Here is a 17,522-nt window from a genome sequence, read left to right as displayed (position 1 = left end):
TTTAAGTGCAATATACAATGTGACACTAGATGGCGATGGTGAGCCTTATGGAAAATTCAATATATTTTTAAAAACGCTTTTAAAAAAAGCATTTTCAGAATAGTTTTTATATGTGTGTAGATTCCACCTAAGTAGAGAGAACCAAGAAGAAAAAAGAGACAGAAAGTGAAACTAGGCTCCTTCTGGCCTGTTCTTAAAGGCTGCATGGCCTTGAGAGAAAGATAACAGGACCAGTTCGAACCAGTTTAACCAAAACAACACCTGCTCTCAGCACATAGGAAATGTCCTTGTCAGCTAGAAACTTCCAGCTTGCACCAACTTGTATCACTCAGAGAAGTTTCCAAAAGCTTCTTGAATAGAATAGGAAAGATCTCTACACTTTAAACCAATACTTTCTGTATCAAAAAAAATGAAAACCATGCCAGTTTCCAACACATTACTGTACAAAGTTATGGGAAAATATGGAGACTGTACTCAACACACTAAATCAAACATTAAAACCACACCAACAAGTGCAAAAGGTACTAACATGATTGACAAATACTTGATTTTGTTTAAAATTGTTTTTTGATTGAAGTCATTTCATGCAAGACTACTTGTATTTCTGTTGTTGCTGTCCTGCCAGGATATCCCGTCTTTTGGAATGATAGCAAAGGTCTTACGACAGCATTTCTGAATTGCCGATGGGGTATCACGCCTTTCTTAGCTAATTGTTCTTTCTCATTATTAATGTTGGTATTCTTTGGGAATTGAAAGTTAGAAGAAATCTCATAGGCTGGCTTTTACTAGATAGATTCAAAATAAATTAAGAGGCTATCTTTAAGTCTGTATTGCCTGCAGAAGAACATAACAGCCACCTCAGGTGTTGTTTTCCCCAGAATACAGAACTCCAGTAAGGCACATTGCAAGGCTTGTACTTTTATAGTTTGTTGATCTGCAACTCTCTCCTTGCATTTTCCAGTGACCATTTTCCATGGTCCGCAAGGGGATGTAAGTGCCTACCGATCAAGCAGTCCAGTTTCTTATCAATGCTATGCAACTGTATGCAGATCAGCTGTACTGTCCATCCAACCGACAAACCTTGATCCCGCGGCAGAAGCGCTTTGCCAGCTTCTTAGCCAGCATTTTCTCATCAGAGCCCGGGGAAAAGGGCAGAGCGCCATCCGCCTGGCCCACGCTCTCCTCACGTTCCTCCTGTTCTGGGTCACTCACCTCTGTACCCAGAGGGTCAAAATAATTCTGAAGAGGTATAGAAAATCCTTTAAATCAGGCCGCAGCTTTTTTGGAGCAAAGTATACCTCAAGTTTGCTTTGTTTAGTCCTTGGTAGTGTTTCGTCCTTATCTGAGTTTCCAGGAGCGTATCCTTAGGCGTTCAGTTCCAAGTTAATGGCTATGGGTTTGGATATTGATTTTTGATTTTTATTTATTTTTTAAAAATCATTTTCATAATGTTCACTGTAGCATTTCTCTACAAAATAAAAATGGGGCACGTGGCCAGGTTAGTGTGTACATGTGCAGAAGTTAGTGGGGTTCCAGCATTTTCAGTGCAGCTGCAGTAGGAAGATGTTGAGAGAGGAAAAGCTGCTGACAGAACACCAACCTTCCCCCTAACAAATGTTCGCTTTAAAAATGCATGAGCAATCATTAGGCCCAATGAAACATGTGTGTTTCAGTAGAAAAAGGAATGCTAACTTAAGTGTCTGGGTTTATATGGTGTTCCTGTGACGTTAGCTCCATTAATTTTTATGCATTACAAAGCACTACCATGAAGAAAACACTCTGTGTAGGCTCATAAATGGTTGAGGAAGTGCTGTGTGCATGTAAAGTCTCTGAATAAAACTTTGTGTAGCTGGTCTTTACTCTTTCCATTCTGTTTCAAGTGTGGACATTTCACCATTGGGGCTCACACATCAGCGACATTAAAAGTCACCAAATGCTACACCAAAATGGCAGAATTTCTGTAAGAAAAATAGAACTTACATTTCTTTTTTTAAAAAAAGTGATTTCATTGTTTTCAGGCTTACAAGGTTTCCTTTTTATCAATGCACGACACATTTCTTCTAAGGATCTGTCACTTGTGGTAAATGTCCAATACTTACCAGACATTTGAAGACAATGTGATTTGTTCCCACAGGTTGCCTATCCTATCTCTTAATTTCTGGCTACAAAATACGAGTTGGGCTGCTACTTTCGCCTGTACTACCTGTTGTGTATTGAGTCAAAGGATTTTATATCTGTATTATTGTTGTCTGTATTTGCATTAGGGTAAAGTGACTGCCTTTTGGTTCCAGAGGGTACAGCTACTATTGGTTCATTTAAGCTGCTGTATTTGGATCCTCTGTCTTATTGGTTTCCTCCAAAAGGCAGGACTGTGATTGCCTGATATTGTTCCCTCCAAAATGTATCCTTTCTAGCTAGTTCCCTGTCCCTATAAATGTAGCTCTCCCCTCCTCAGTTCTCTGTCTTGTTTGCTTTAATAAAGAAGTGTTACTACAGAACTGTCTCCAGCGTATTATGTCAAGAGAGCTGAAATCACAAACCCCACGTCACAACACTACCTTTGTAGTGACCATGCTGCACAAAGCAGGAAAATTTAGTATCAAAAGCTGTGCAAACCACCAAGACTCTAGTAGAAACAGGCAGAACTCCACGATATGAGAAGCGTGAATTAAAAGCACAGAGAAGTGGAGTGGGGAAGGAAACTCTTGCATCATTCTAACTATCTGTCCTTCCCTTCCCCCTACTCCTTCTTGCTTTTTTTTAAACACACTGGAAAGTATTTTAATGGTGAATTCTGAAATGATCCTCAAAAGATGCACTAGAAGAGGATGCACTTTACTTCACAAAAGCTGGCCCATGCTAACAAACATCTGATACTGCTCGGAACTGCAACTAAGGGTGAAGACACCCGTACTCAGAAGCATGGAAACAGACTGTCATTTGCTGCATTCTAAGGAATTTATCTCCATGCCAGATAATGTGTGTTCAGGGTACTTTAACTGATTTGCAGAATGTTTATGTCTCTATCCTAAATCTAAATGTTTTCAGAGCAACTGTTGTGTTTAGGAAATTGTGGCTAACATGCTGCTCTCCGGACGTTGCGGGATTAAGGGTCCTACTGGGCCCACCAGCATGGTCAATGGTCAGGTAGGGTGGGAGGCAGAGCTGTCAGTCACAAAACTAGGTCCCAACCCCCTCCTAAATTCTTCACATTTTCCTTATGTGGAAAGCTTGGGAGAAATTATCCCCCCCCCCACACTGATTTCCCCGCTCCAGATAGGTCCTGAATGCTTGGAAAGAGCCCCATTTGGTTCAGGCTGCTCTGAGGGCACCCCACTTCAACTAAGATAAACAGTGAATCTCTCTGAAGCGGACTGAACTGAAAGCATATCCCTAAAAAGTGGTTCTACCTAATTCAGAGAGCATTCAATTTGGATGGTGTCTAAGTTCTATAACTAGTGGAATGAATCCCTCCAGAAGTCCTTTAAGAGTCAGCTCTTAAATCATATGTAGGACTCTGCTTCAGAAGAAATGAGAAGTTTAAGAAGGTCTTGTCCTTTCGTTTCTTCTTGAATTTTTTTAGACTTCTTTAGATTTGAAGAGAGATACGTGTGTTCAAGGTTAAATGTAGATCCAAAATTACAAGGATATGTTAAAGGCATATTGTTGCTACAGAAAATCAAACTTCAGCATTCACTATCAAATTTGGTCACGCAGTAGTGCAGACAGAACCATCTGCTATTTCATAATTCCACTGCTGCAATCATTACTCTATAGTATGTTATCATTGTCTGGGGAAGGTTAAATCTCTTTATAAAATGACTGGCAATATTATAAAACCATTTCTTCCCCCCTAAGTAGGTCACGGAATACCAGGAATTTCAAATCTCCCCATCTAGGCAGGCGTGTAAGTACAGCCATTTTGCCAAAGAAAGCACTGAGGGAGAAAAAGAAAATAATTCCTTACATCCTGCTACACTTGTTTCATTGGTTTGTTCAGGCTTGTAAGCCGACACTGTCCTCACTTATGAAAACATATGAAAAACAACAATGAGATGGGGGGAAATCAAGTGTATGCGCACATATGGGGTAAATAGAAGAGATATAGGTTGACAGACCAAAATTTCCACATACACAACACTAAAAGACATTTGGGATCAGTGATATTCTATAAGGATGCGACTTATGAGCAGAATTCTATGGAATATTGATGTTTTCAAATTAGCGATGTTCTCTTAAAATAAGAACACCTAACAAACCCTGGTTGAGCAACGAGATCCAAAAATTAGCAGTGGAAAAGGGGAGGGACCCAGTTCTTGCCCACTTTGTTCACATTTTTAACAGGCCCTTCTCCTGTACCTTACTTTTCTGCTTGTCAGGCTGCTATTAAACCAGCAATTTTTTTCCTTGGCATGGAGACAAGTAATGGGAAAAACTTTGCCTGCTTTATTTCTGCTCAGTGCCTGTTCTTTATTCTGCTCAGTCACAGATCAGTCACAGATCACTCCAACTTTAGGAGTACAGTTGTACCATTTCTTTAGTTGTACCTGCTTTATCCCCTTCTAAATAAGCAGCAAGCTTGAGAATGGACATAGTGGGAGTTAAAAGGGGTGAAATGTCTTAAGGGTACCCATAACAGACCACTAAGCTCAGGTCCCTGAAGCCAGGCAAATTTTGGGGAGGTTAGAAGGGAGATTTTTTAATAGATCCTGCCCATGCAGCACCTATTGCTTGGTCATTATTTTTCCTAGAGAGAAGGAATCAGGGATCAGGGATCGTGACACTTCAGTCTCCCACCTGCTTATAAGATCACTTATTATCTATAAAACCTATTATGTTACCCCAGTAACTATGTTGGTAAGAGTAGCATGATGTTTTCATTTGTTGGAAGCCGCTCAGGGTAGCTGGGGCAACCCAGTCAGATGGGTGGCATATAAAATAATGAATTATTATTATTATTCCAGAATTGATTCCACACGCTTCAGCAATGTCATCTGGAACCTTGGGTGCAATAAAATGTACTAGCCCTTTGAAGTTCAGCATGGAGGTTTAGCTATGTTGCTAATCTGCAAAAACTACTGAACTAGGTGCTGCTACTTTCAAATAGCAGTACTTTCAATAAGCCTCTGCATAGTCTTCCTTCAGAAATTTGGCAAGCATATTACAATACAAACTAGTCCCAATTAAAATGTATATATCTGGGTGTGCAGAGTCTTTTGCTCTTGTTAAAGAATCACTGCTGTTCGTTAACTACAGAACATTGCTCTGGATACCTTCTTTTCTTGAAAAATAAGTACCTGCTTATCTGTGGTTTGTCCAAGCAGGGATTTATTTAACCCATCAAGAAAGAGTGAAGCACAGCTTGTTTCACTGTTTTCTCAGGATAGTAATAAAATACAAAAAAGTAGTCCATTAATACCTGTGATTTGTTCATCTCTCTGCACAATGCAGCTGCTTACTCACAACTTTGCAAAGAACAAGTAAACTTGCAAAACACTGGAAGTGTTTTCCTATCCATATTTGATGTCTTTCTTCATATCTGCTTTGGGTCATCGTTTGTTCTAATTTGACCTTTCTTGGTGTGTGGATGCAGCCATTGCAAACAGAACATTGATACCGAGATACAGTTTGCATCCAACTAAAAGCTAATAAACTGAGGAAGGCTAGGTTTAGTAGGTCCTAACATTAGCAGACAGCTTCTAGGCTAATCTTTTTTTAAAAATATTTTACTTCAGATACTGATTTAAATCTACCACATTATCTACGATACAAAGAGGATTTAAACGCCCTCACACACAATATAAAACAGAAGAACATAGTGAAAGCCTTGCTTGATCAGAGTGACCTATTTCAGACCATCATGCAACTATCATTTAGGTGATCATCTTAACCATCTTAATCTCTATCCATTCTCTCAATGACACATCAAGAAAAAAATTTATATGCTTGTGGCTAAGCATGTTTATGTCTAAATAATTTAGAATCATTAACACTTCATCTCATATGGCAAAACTACCAGCTACCGAAACCACAAACTTTTCAAAGCTTTACACATCAAGGAGTTGAGAACCATTTTGTGCCAAAGGATCAGGGTTGTTCATGGGACCACACGGCAGTGGCGGGCAAGAGTGGTTGGATGAGGAGGGTGTGACTCTCACTTTTCTATGGTAGGCTACATTCTGGCCATGCAAAAACCAGGCGCACACAGGGACCTCACCTCCGTCCAGGCAAGCAAAAGGCGTTATCACAGTTCGACAAATTCAAGCAAGGCAAAAGATGCTCAAAGAGGGAAGTATTTAATGTATGTTTTACTGTGTTTGATATTTTAATTGGAAGCCATCCAGAGTGGCTGGGGTATATATAGAGTGTATATACAGAGTGTATATATATATAGAGAGAGAGAGAGGGAGAGATAGATAGATCTCAATCTCTCTCCATATAGATATATAGGTGCTGGGCTGGTTAGCGTGGCCTGAGGAGGGAAAGTGGCTTGATGGGAGTCCCAGATAAAGCAGTCTGAATAAGGGCCATATTGTCATGTTGTACAGTTGCTGTAAATGGTTCACTTAACGCATGGGTTGGTAAACTAAGGCCCTCGGGTCAGATCAGGCTCGATTGCCGTCTAGATCCGGCCCACGGACGGTCCAGGAATTCAGGCAGCCGGCATAGCGCATGCAATGGTTTTTGCGACTCAGCCAGGCCTGAGGGTCAAAAGTGAGGTGGGCGGCTGCTTGAGACAAGCCCCTTCTCAGTCCGTCTGGCGCAGCAATCTTTTCTTCCAGGGTGGGGGGTGGGGAAGAGGGAAAAGGAGCCACAGTTCGGATTTCCACCATGGAGCTGCCGGCGACTGACCTCAGGAAGGGCAGTTGCAGCGGCAGGGGCTCGAAGGTGCCTTGGGAGTGATGCCCGCCGGTGTCGGTGTCGGCAGTGCTCCCCATCAGAGGAAGCAGAGAGCGCCTGGGCGGCTGCACTCTAACGCAGTTCTGCGCTCTGCTGGGGAGGCTGCTCATTAGCTACACAGTGCAAGTCATGGAAAGGTCTTCCCTCACGCGGGGAAAAGAATGTTTTTGCTTGAGCGACGCTGGCCTGACTTAGCATGGCCAACAGCTTTTCCCTTCACCCCCGCATGCGCACACGCTCTCCAGGGCTGGCAGAAATGGCGCACTTTCCTCAGTCCCCCACCCCACCTTACGAGAGAAATAAGAACTGTCAATGTGTAAAACACAAAGGAAGCAGCGTGGGTGTATGAGGGAACACCCCCCCTCCCCAAATCACATTTGGGCAACGTTGGGGTTGTTCCCAATAATGGTTTTTGCCAAAAATGTGGGTCATAATCATGGCAACATATAGTCCGGCCCCCCACAAGGTCTGAGAGACAGTGGACCGGCCCTCTGCTGAAAAAGTTTGCTGACCCCTGACTTAATACCATCTCTTCTTTACTCAGACAGTCTAGTTTAGTTGGTTCCATTGAAATAGTGTATTTCTTATAACCAAGAAAACTATTCAGACGCATTATTATACACGCATAACTCATTTATTCAGTAATTTTTGAAAAACAATTCCCATGTTCACATGGGAATGTATACACAGAAGAAGGAATTCAAGAGTTTCAGCATCAGCTTAAACACCAACATGTTTTTTTAAGACTGAACTTTAAACTGATATCTGGAGAGACCTTATGAGGAAAAGATGAGTCTATTTACTGTTTCCAGAAAACTGGATTCCAGATTCATCATTTAGCTATGATGAAACACAACCCTGTGTGTGCGACACAGAAATCAAGTAGGACAGCCAGCCAAAAATGAGGACGGAACTGGACAAAAAGAAAAAGAAAAAATGCAGGCACAAGGGTATCACAGCCGAAAGAGATGAAAAAAAGTAAAGAGTTGCAGAGACATAAGGAGACAAACACTGAAGAGAGCAGGAACAGGAATAGTGGAAATTGGTGTGTTTGTGTGTAGGGCTGCAGCTTGGCAACTTCAAAGGAGAAAGGCTAGGCAGCTGTGCCAAGAGCCAGAAAGATGAGAAACTGGGAGCAAGCTGAATAATGGAAGAGAGGTACACATGCCAGCTGTAGTCAAGAGCTGCAGGAAAATGGCATGGAAGTGGCAAGGATGTGAAGAGGGAAAGCTGAGTGGGAAAACAGCTGGGACAAACAGAAGAGTAAGAAGACTATTATTACTCCTTGCTCAAGATATTGCAACACTTTAATGCCATTTGAACTAGTGAATTCTAATAACCAAAGTACATATTACTGGGGTTGCACTGTCTTCAGAAGGAGAAGAATTTGACTTTGCTAATTGATTTGGAGACTGTTAAAAAAAGAGATTAAACATTATAAATGGTGAGTGCCTCTTTGTGTGTCTCTCTGCCTCTATCTGTTTTATATTATGTTATAATTATGTAGGCAGCTCTATAAAGAATCATCTATTTAGTTTAAACACTGCAGGGATTCCACAAAGCAAACAGAAAGAGAAAAGCATGCTTCATAAGAAAACTGAAATCAGAGTTTCATCAACCTGGAAATCATTTAGTGGTTCCCACACTGCATGGGATTGTATGACGTTACCAGCTAGGCTGTTCTCAATTTGTACACATAAGCTGTAGAAGGAAAGTCACTAGTGGTGGGAAACACAGATCTGAAAGCAGTAAAAAAACAAAAGGGTTTTAAAGGCTGACTATGTAACCAGAGGCATAGCGTGGGCGGCGCTGGGAGGGGCTGTAGGCCCAGGTGCAGGGCTTTTGGGGGGCATGCCTCACGACAGTGTGGGACTGGCAGGCCATCATGAGGTATTGCATCCTTCTCAAGCCCCCCTGCAGCTGCCCTGCTATGTCCTTCTCAAGCCTCCCTCTAGCTGGAGGGCGGTTTGAGAGACGCAACAAGCATGCACCCTGCCAGCCCAGCAACACTTCTGCAATTCTCACAAAATGGTGCTGTGATTGCAGGGCACGTGAAGGGCGCATTCACACTGCAGCTGCTGCCCTGCTCCACGCCGATTTGCAAGGCTGCAGGCTGGCATCGGTCAGGTTGGCCAGCCAGCCTCCGCACTGTGCGGCCAGGCAGGCAGCACTGCCTGGCCCCGCTTGGCTCCAGTGGGTGGGGGTCACTCTGGCAGCATGCCTTGCCGCCACAGCACACCCCTGCGCCCTGGCGCATACATGCCTGCCCCCAGGACCAGCTAGGAACACTCCGCCATTGCTTGTAACGGGCAACACACAGGAACACAGACTCTGGTTCATCAGCCCTAGTTAAACAGTCAAACTCTCCTGGGGTGGCTCAGTTGCTTAATTCACACAATTCTTCACTGACGTTCTAAATTACTCCCCAAAGTTGAGGTGCACTGGGATATGAACGTATTCCAGCAATGTTGCTGCAACTCCAGTACACATGAGAATTAGAAACATTAAAAAGAAAATCAGATTAGCCACAAAGGCATAAAAGAAGGGCATTTGTTCCCACTGTGCCTAAATGAATTTACAGCATGCTATCATGTGCAAACAACCACACTCCTTTGAAAGCTCACCATGTGGCCCAGTGCCAATCACTATTTATCAGTCTAACCTGTAACACAGGATTGTTGGGAAGATAAAATGGATAGCAATGGAACCCTAAGCTCCGGGCAGGAAAGGTGAGAGAAATCTAAGTTTACAATGAAGATTAGTTGCTTAAAGCGAACAATTACTGCTTAAATATAATTCCCAACCCTATCTGGAGATACAGAGAATTTAACCCGGAATCTTCTGCATACAATGTAGATGCTCCACTAAGATTTTAGAAATCTTTGCTCTATTATCACTCACAGTATCTGTTCGTATCTATAATACAGTTAAATGAACTGTAGCTTAAATTTTAAAGATATTTAAAGATATTCCAAGAACATTCACTAGCCTCATGCATCAAATGAACATTTACAGCATTTGACTAACAATGCCAATATGCTGGAGTGGCTTTCTTTAAAAATTTTTTTTTTAAAAAATAAATAAATTCTTTTTTCACATCACACAAAATAACTCACAATGCATCAACTACTTTGATTAGACATATCAAATCAAATTGTTACAGTTCATTCAAAAAAATCTTTCCACCTATTACCATGATATCTTGGAAGATATCATTACCATGATATCTTCCACCTATTACCATGATATCTGATATAATGTTCTTGACAGATATAATCCGAAACTGGATGCCACACATTATTGAAAAGATAGGATTAGAATTCCTTTTGGTCACATAAATCACCTTTCAGGGCTGCTGTCCATGCTCTGGTGTACCATGCTTCAATGTTCAAGTCCAAGGAGGTGTGCTATTGCACGGCTATTTCCTTACATGTAAGAAATGCAAGGAGGAGGAATGTAATGCAAAAAGGAATGTTAAAAGTTCTTTATGAGCAATTGGTGGAGTAGACATGTCCTTTATTCCAAGTAAAACAAGTTGAGGGGAAAGTTGCAAGTCCATTTTGTACGTTAAACTCAATACTTTAAATACCACAACCTAAAATGGGTAAACAGATGTGCAAAACCACCACATAAGTATGTAAGATCCAGTCTCCCCACATTCCCTCCAACAGGTTGATGCCCCTGGTATCGTGGGAAACTCTTACCTTCTATGTAAGAGTTTCAGAGAGGATTCCCTTAAAAGCATTTTAAAAGATTCCCCCTACCCATCAAAGCATATTCCATTTCTCATTAGAGATTATTACTTGAAGGTTCATTTTTGTGGCCACAAGATAGACAAATTCTACCTCAATTAATATTTTGTATATAGTTGGTACTATACACTATTATATAGGAACGCGGGTGGCGCTATGGTTTAAACCACTGTGCTGCTTGGGCTTGCTGATCAGAAGGTCGGTGGTTCGAATCCCTGTGACGGGGTGAGCTCCCATTGTTCGGTCCCAGCTCCTGCCAACCTAGCAGTTCGACAGCACATCAAAGTGCAAGTAGATAAATATTGTAGGTACCGCCCCGGCAGGAAGGTAAACCGTGTTTCCATGCGCTACTCTGGTTTTGCCAGAAGCGGCTTAGTCATGCTGGCCACATGACCCAGAAAAACTGTCTGCAGAAGCGGACAAATGCTGACTTCCTCGGCCTGTAAAGCGAGATGAGTGCCACAACCCCTGAGTCGTTTGCGACTGGGACATAAACATTGACTATAAGGTGGTCAAAAGTGGTCAACTCTTGGTGTGGCTTGAATAAATGGTTTTAACAGAAAGAAAAACAATTGAGCAGCTTTCAAAATTCCTTCTGTTCAATTTGTGATCAATGACACACGCATTTCCTTGCATCTCTCATAACCAGGAGTTCTTGAATGGTAAATCAGACATCAGATTCAATTACTTCATCTTCTCTAATAACATAACACAGAAATAACTGTTGGAAGCTGCCCAGAGCGGCTGGGGAAACCCAACCAGATGGGTGTGGTTTAAATAATAATAACAATAAGTAGTAGCAGTAGTAGTATTTATGTGCACAATGTGTTGTTGCAAATCAAACTCTTAAAATGACTGCAATATTTTCTTAGGTGGACCTGAGCCCTATACTTCCCACGAGATATTCTGCATGATTATTATTATTTTTTTAAAGTTTGCTATCAAATAATAAAACAAAGTAGAACAAACAACTCATTACAGAAATTCTGATTACATCTTTCACTTCAATCTCATACAATATCGCAATATCAGAGATGAAACATTACAAATGGCATATATGTTACTTTGGCTACTCCCCTAACTAAAGCTTAAATGTAGTGACCAAGCCAGCATTAATACTCACAGCTCTAGCCCAGAATCTGACTGACTGCCATTTTTCTATTTCCTGTTCCTCATTTGTGGTCAAAGGGAATGCACTTGTTTTGACCACAATAGGTTAGCATGTACACAATGGAAATTTCAGGAAATTTCAGCAATTGCCTTTTCCCTTTCCCTGATTTCTTCTTAATCCTAGGGCAGTGTCTGCGCTAAGATTTCAAAATGGCTGGAATGCATTTCAAATGAACATTTGATCTCAACATTACACATTTTATGGTGCTCAAAGTGCATTGAGCCCCCACAATGAACATCATATAAGAGATCAAGTTTGTGATGTTCAATATGATTTTTGGTATGTGGAACCTTCTGATCACTGGTAGCCAGCTTTGTCATGTAGCTGTGCCCACCATCCCCCAAAGCTGGCTGAGGAACATCACATACAGACAATCCTTAAGATAAAGAAACAGCGTTATGGTGGATTACATTATGTTTTCTGGGTATCAGCTGGAACCACCTGTCTTTCCTGAAGAAAATGTTGAATAATGTACAATAGTCTAAACAAACACATTTTCTAAAAGTTGTAAATGGTGAGGAAACATCACAATGCCTTGCTTACAATTTGAATCTTTCAGCTGTCTGAAGTGACCATGTGAAATTTCAGCACTCTGAACACACAGTGTTACCATGAATTCAAGGATTTCATCAGTCATGAAGGCTACAAGCAACTTACTTTAAAAAATAATCAGCTGCCCAGATACATTTGTGAACATCCTTCAGCTCCTCCATGATAACATGACAGCAACAATCACAGATAGCAAAGGCTCTCAAAGTGAACCAGTGGGATCAGGTGTTAAACAGGGTTGTGTTATCACCCCAACTCTATTATTTTCATTGCAATGATTCTACACATTGTCGAAGGGAAACTCCCCACCGGGGCAGAAATCATATATCAAACAAATGGAAAGCTCTTTAACTTGAGTAGGCTGAAAGCAAAGAGTAAGGTTACCATAACTTCCATCATAGAGCTTCAATATGCTGATTATGAAAACATCAAAATACAGAAGCACCGTGGCTTATGTAACCCTCTGGTTACGTAAACGTCATGTTACGAAAGCAGCAAACCCGGAAGTATCGGACCGTGTTTTGCCGCATGCGCATGCACAGAAGCAGTCAACCGCCCCTCGCGCATGTGCAGAGGCAGTCTACTGCCACGCACATGCACAGAACAGTGATCCTTGGGTTTCGGAAACCTTGGGATCCGGCCGGACCTCTGGAATGGATCCCGTTCGCAACCGGAGGTACCACTGTATCCAAATGTCAGGCTTCACTGTACAGTTGTCAGTTTTAGTCTGACAACTAAATAAAGGGACACTGCTGTAGTGTGTGCACACTCAGAGGATGACCTCCAAACCATCCTAAATATCTTTGCAGAAGCCTATGAAAGCTCAACATCCAAAAAACCAAAGTACTACACCAACAAGCACAAAACAACCCCTCTGAAGAATCACAAATCCAACTCAAATTGTAACATTGAAAAGCGTCCATCACTTCTCCTACCTGGGCAGTTATCTTTCCACAAGGGCTGACAATGATGCCGAAATCCAGCATCGCCTGAGCTCAGTGAGTGCAGCTTTCTCCTGACTGAAGCGCAGAGTGTTTGAGGACCAGGACATTTGCAGGGAAACCAAAATGCTTGTTTACAAAGCTATTGTACTACCAACCTTACTCTATGCTTGTGAAACATGGACCACTTATAAATGTCATCTCCAACTCCTCGAAAGATTCCATCAATGATGTCTCTGAAAAAATTCACATATAACTTGGGAAGACAGGCAAACTAATGTCAGTGTACTGGAAGAAGCAAAGATCACCAGTGTTGAAGCAATGATTCTTCAACGTCAACTTTGTTGGACTGGTCAAGTTGTATCATCTTCCAAAGCAACTACTCTATTCTGAACTTAAAAATGGAAAGCGTGATGCTGGTGGTCAACTGAAGAGGTTTAAAGACTCTCTCAAGGCAAATCTAAAAAAATGTAGTATAAACACCGACGATTGGGAAACATTGGTCTGAGAGTGTTCCAACTGAAGAACAACATTTACCAAAGGTGTCATGGACTTTGAAGACACTCGAACTCAGGACGAAAGGGAGCAATGTGCTAAGAGGAAGACACGTTTGGTAAACCCTCACCATGATAAACTCCTACCCGGAAACCTATGTCCCCACTGTGGAAGGATGTGTGGATCCAGAATTGGCCTCCATAGTCACTTATGGACTCACTGTTAAGACCGTGCTAATGGAAGACAATCTTACTCGGCTACGAGTGATCACCAAAGAAAGAAGATGGCAAAAAAGAATAATCTGTGAGCAGCAGCTCATAGGCTAAATTTTACCTATACCTCCAGTAAGAAATTCTGTACAGGTCAACAGTACAGATCTTTCATTGTTTGACGTTTTAGGATGTACAAGGAACTACTTGAACATTAGTCCCCATTCTGACTAACAACAGATTCATGCAGTAACAACAGGTAGTAAAAAATTCAAATGCATCCTCCTCATTTAAGATACTTAAATTTGTCATGCTAAATTATCTTCCTATGTCTTTCCAAAGCCAACCGACAGTAGTATTTGAGGAACATTAAAATACTCTCTTTTTGCACACGTGTGGCCTTTCTATCAAACTATTTTGAAGAGAAAATGACACTTAATTTACTTATTTTTTGTTCCCACACTAACTTAACCACAAAACTGAACAAATAACAGGCAATCTGTCATTAATCTAATGTAAATGGATTCACTGGGCTATGATGATAGCATTTACTCATAAGTGGTACAGGCAGTACAATTATGCTGAGAAACGAATTAACTGAACTGCCATGAGAAAAAGAGAAGTCTCCTGGTGAGATTCTCATGCTGTAACATGTTTAGAGAAAAGCCTGTCCCATCACAAAGTACTTTAAATTCTTGAGATCTGTGTTGCAGCTTGGCTGTAAAATAATCTTTATTAAATATAAAATAAACATAACCAATGCAATTTATCTTTTCCCCACTGCACTTATAATTGCACTTCTTTCTATTTTAGGATCCTTGTCTATAAAGTCCCTTCCTCACTGGATCTCATAAGGGACACTTTCAATGCTCCAAACCCCTATAATTTAAGAATTTAAGATTAAGATTAGTAGAATTTAAAGCTCTAATTATAGGAGAGAGACAAGTGTTGTGGGAGGAAGGGTGGGGCCTATATTTAATCACAAATTTGTTTATTGTTTCAGAGTTGTTATACTCTGTCCTTCCTCCAGATCAGGGCAGCTTACAAGATAGCATACAACAGTCATAAAATATAAAATAAAATAAAGGTAAATGGCCTCTAAAGACTAACGAAGTCTTTAGAGTAAACTCTGTCAGTACTGTCATGGAATGAAACCACTTCCTGCAGGTTCAGGTTGACACGCCTAACTAAAAGACAAGGTAAAAACTGATAGCTACAAAAGCAGGCAGAGTCTGTTCCCAAGAAACAGTTTGCACAGGAAAGGCAGGTGTGGACAGAGGAATGGGAAACGGAACTGGTGCAGTCACAGAACCAGGAACCAGAGTCAAGGAAGCATAGCAGAAGTAGGCAGAGGCAGGCCAAGGAACAGGGATGAAGGGCTGCTCAGGGAAAGGATTGCTGCACAAAGATCAACAGCTACAGCAATTAGGTTTTTAAAGGAAATGAGAGCCTTTGGCTCTCCAGATGTCACTGAACTACAACTCCCATCAGCACAAGTTACTCAGCCATGGGGACAGGGTCACAGAAGTGAAGAAGCTGGGGAATGAAGGGGACGAAGAGCATCAAATGAATGAAAGTACCAGATGAGGTATGTTAGGCGGGAAGAGCTACTGAGCCAAGGTCACTCAGTAAGCTTTAAGGCTGAATACGGAAGTGAATGTGAGTGCATGAGATCCTAGTCTGATGCTTTAACCCAGAAGCGGCTGACCTGTGGTCCTACAACTCCTTGACAAATGGGAGCTGCAGTCTTCAACCAGGCCTTCAGCTGCTTAAACAACCCGTCGTGGTCTTTTAAATGTGTATGTGGGGTGTGTGTGTGTGTTGTTTTTCGCTATTATGTTTTTATGTTGTAAACTGCTCTGCGATCTTCAGATGAAGGGTGGTATATAAAATTAATAAACTACAGCAACATCATCATCAACATCTGAAGGACCAGAAGTTAGACACCTCTGCTTTAACAACTATACCATACAGGCTCTCAAAAGCTCACTAAACCAAGTTGTGACTACATGATGCATAGCTATATGCCTACCTCACATCAGACATGACGTGGCAGGCAGCTAACCTACACAGCCTGCATGGTTCTCCAGGTCTTTTTCACATCAGCTATGCGCAAATGTGCAACTGACACATCTGATTGCTCCTGCAGTCACTGTGTTGATGTCTGCTTGAAGTCAAAGCCAAGGTCTCCAGCACAAGGTATATACGGTATATACCCTGATGATTCATGGAGCTTCACACATGCAGCCGTAGATGTAGCCTGAGACTCCAATATACTAAACTAACAAGCTTCAGAGCAGCAGAATACAGCAAGCTTCTAACTGCATATAGATGCCATGCAGAAAATGGTGAAATGCCTGTGGCTTAATCCATCAGCGTAAGCCCTTTATAAATGTGCTTTTGGCTTTGGGAAGTAAAGGCAGGAAAAAGGAGAGAGAAATAAGTGCTCTCCAAAACATAGTGAATGGAAAATCAACAACCCGGCCAAATTCCCAGTTTGCTCAACAGCTATGCCTGCTGCTAATCCTCCTTCTGGTTTGCTAAACTCCTTTCTGCCTTGTTTCCCGCTCTCTCCCTCTTGTGTTTTTGGCACAGAATTTACCTGCCCTGTGCAACTTGAATGGCATGTTTAATTTGTGCACTCAGGTTGCCATGAAACAGAAAAACTTTGCAATTCATGAGAATAAAACAGAGATGTTCTCAAGATGTGTCATTTCAGTACATTTTAGTTCCTCCGTCTCTTAAATCCTTCCCCCTCCTTCAAAAATAGTACAATATAAGGAGTGTGAAGTAAAAAATGTAGCAGCTGCTCACTTGATGGAATATTTATATTTGCCATATAAGCATTACAGAAGTGGCCTGTTAAGCACTGCAAGCCAATGCACTTTAGCTCTATGTTTTATTTAGCCTAAACAAAGCAGCCAGCTACATTTTGAAGACAAAAAACATGAGTGACAATGGAAGGGTTAAAAGGGGAAGAATCAGTCAACTACATTTTTTACATACCTTAGCTTTTCTTGGAAATAGTTGACTTTTTATTTTAGCAACTGAGAACAACTCCTTAAAAACGTAACTATTCAAGGAAGCACAATTCCCTGTTGTTTTAAATGCAAGTAACTACTATATTGTTTTCAATGGTGGCCCTAGGGTTTTGGGGGCCCCGGCCAAAAGTCATTTGGGGCCCTTTAAAGGTATGAAAGCAAGTCAGGCATGAAATTTAACTTGGTTCTATATATGAATCTGCAATGGGAGGATAGATAAATGTATTGTAATACATTAATTGTGGTCAATTCTGATTTAAGCTGGAGTGGAGAACATTACTTAATGCATGATATTAATGCTACGCTGTAAATAAATGAATGAATGCAAGCAACAAAGAAAAAGAAATAAGCCATTACTTCCATATCTGGTGCTCTTACATAAACAGAAGCAGCAACCTATCAAAAATCCCTTTAAAAGCATACTGTATGATATTGTGGTTGAAAGAACATGTAATGAATTGGTA

General features: G+C 41.3%; 1 protein-coding gene across 2 annotated transcripts in view; it reads right to left on the bottom strand.

Moving 5' to 3' along the window:
* EGFR (epidermal growth factor receptor) overlaps positions 1–17,522 on the bottom strand; it is a 147,216-nt gene that overhangs the window by 90,807 nt on the left and 38,887 nt on the right. The gene's annotated exons all lie outside the window — the stretch shown is intronic.

The sequence above is a fragment of the Podarcis filfolensis genome (genome assembly GCF_964270895.1).
Source record: "Podarcis filfolensis genome assembly, chromosome: 12".
Taxonomy (NCBI): Eukaryota; Metazoa; Chordata; class Lepidosauria; order Squamata; family Lacertidae; genus Podarcis; species Podarcis filfolensis.
The sequence above is the reverse complement of the archived record's forward strand: the minus strand, read 5'-3'. Positions and strand labels throughout refer to the sequence as shown.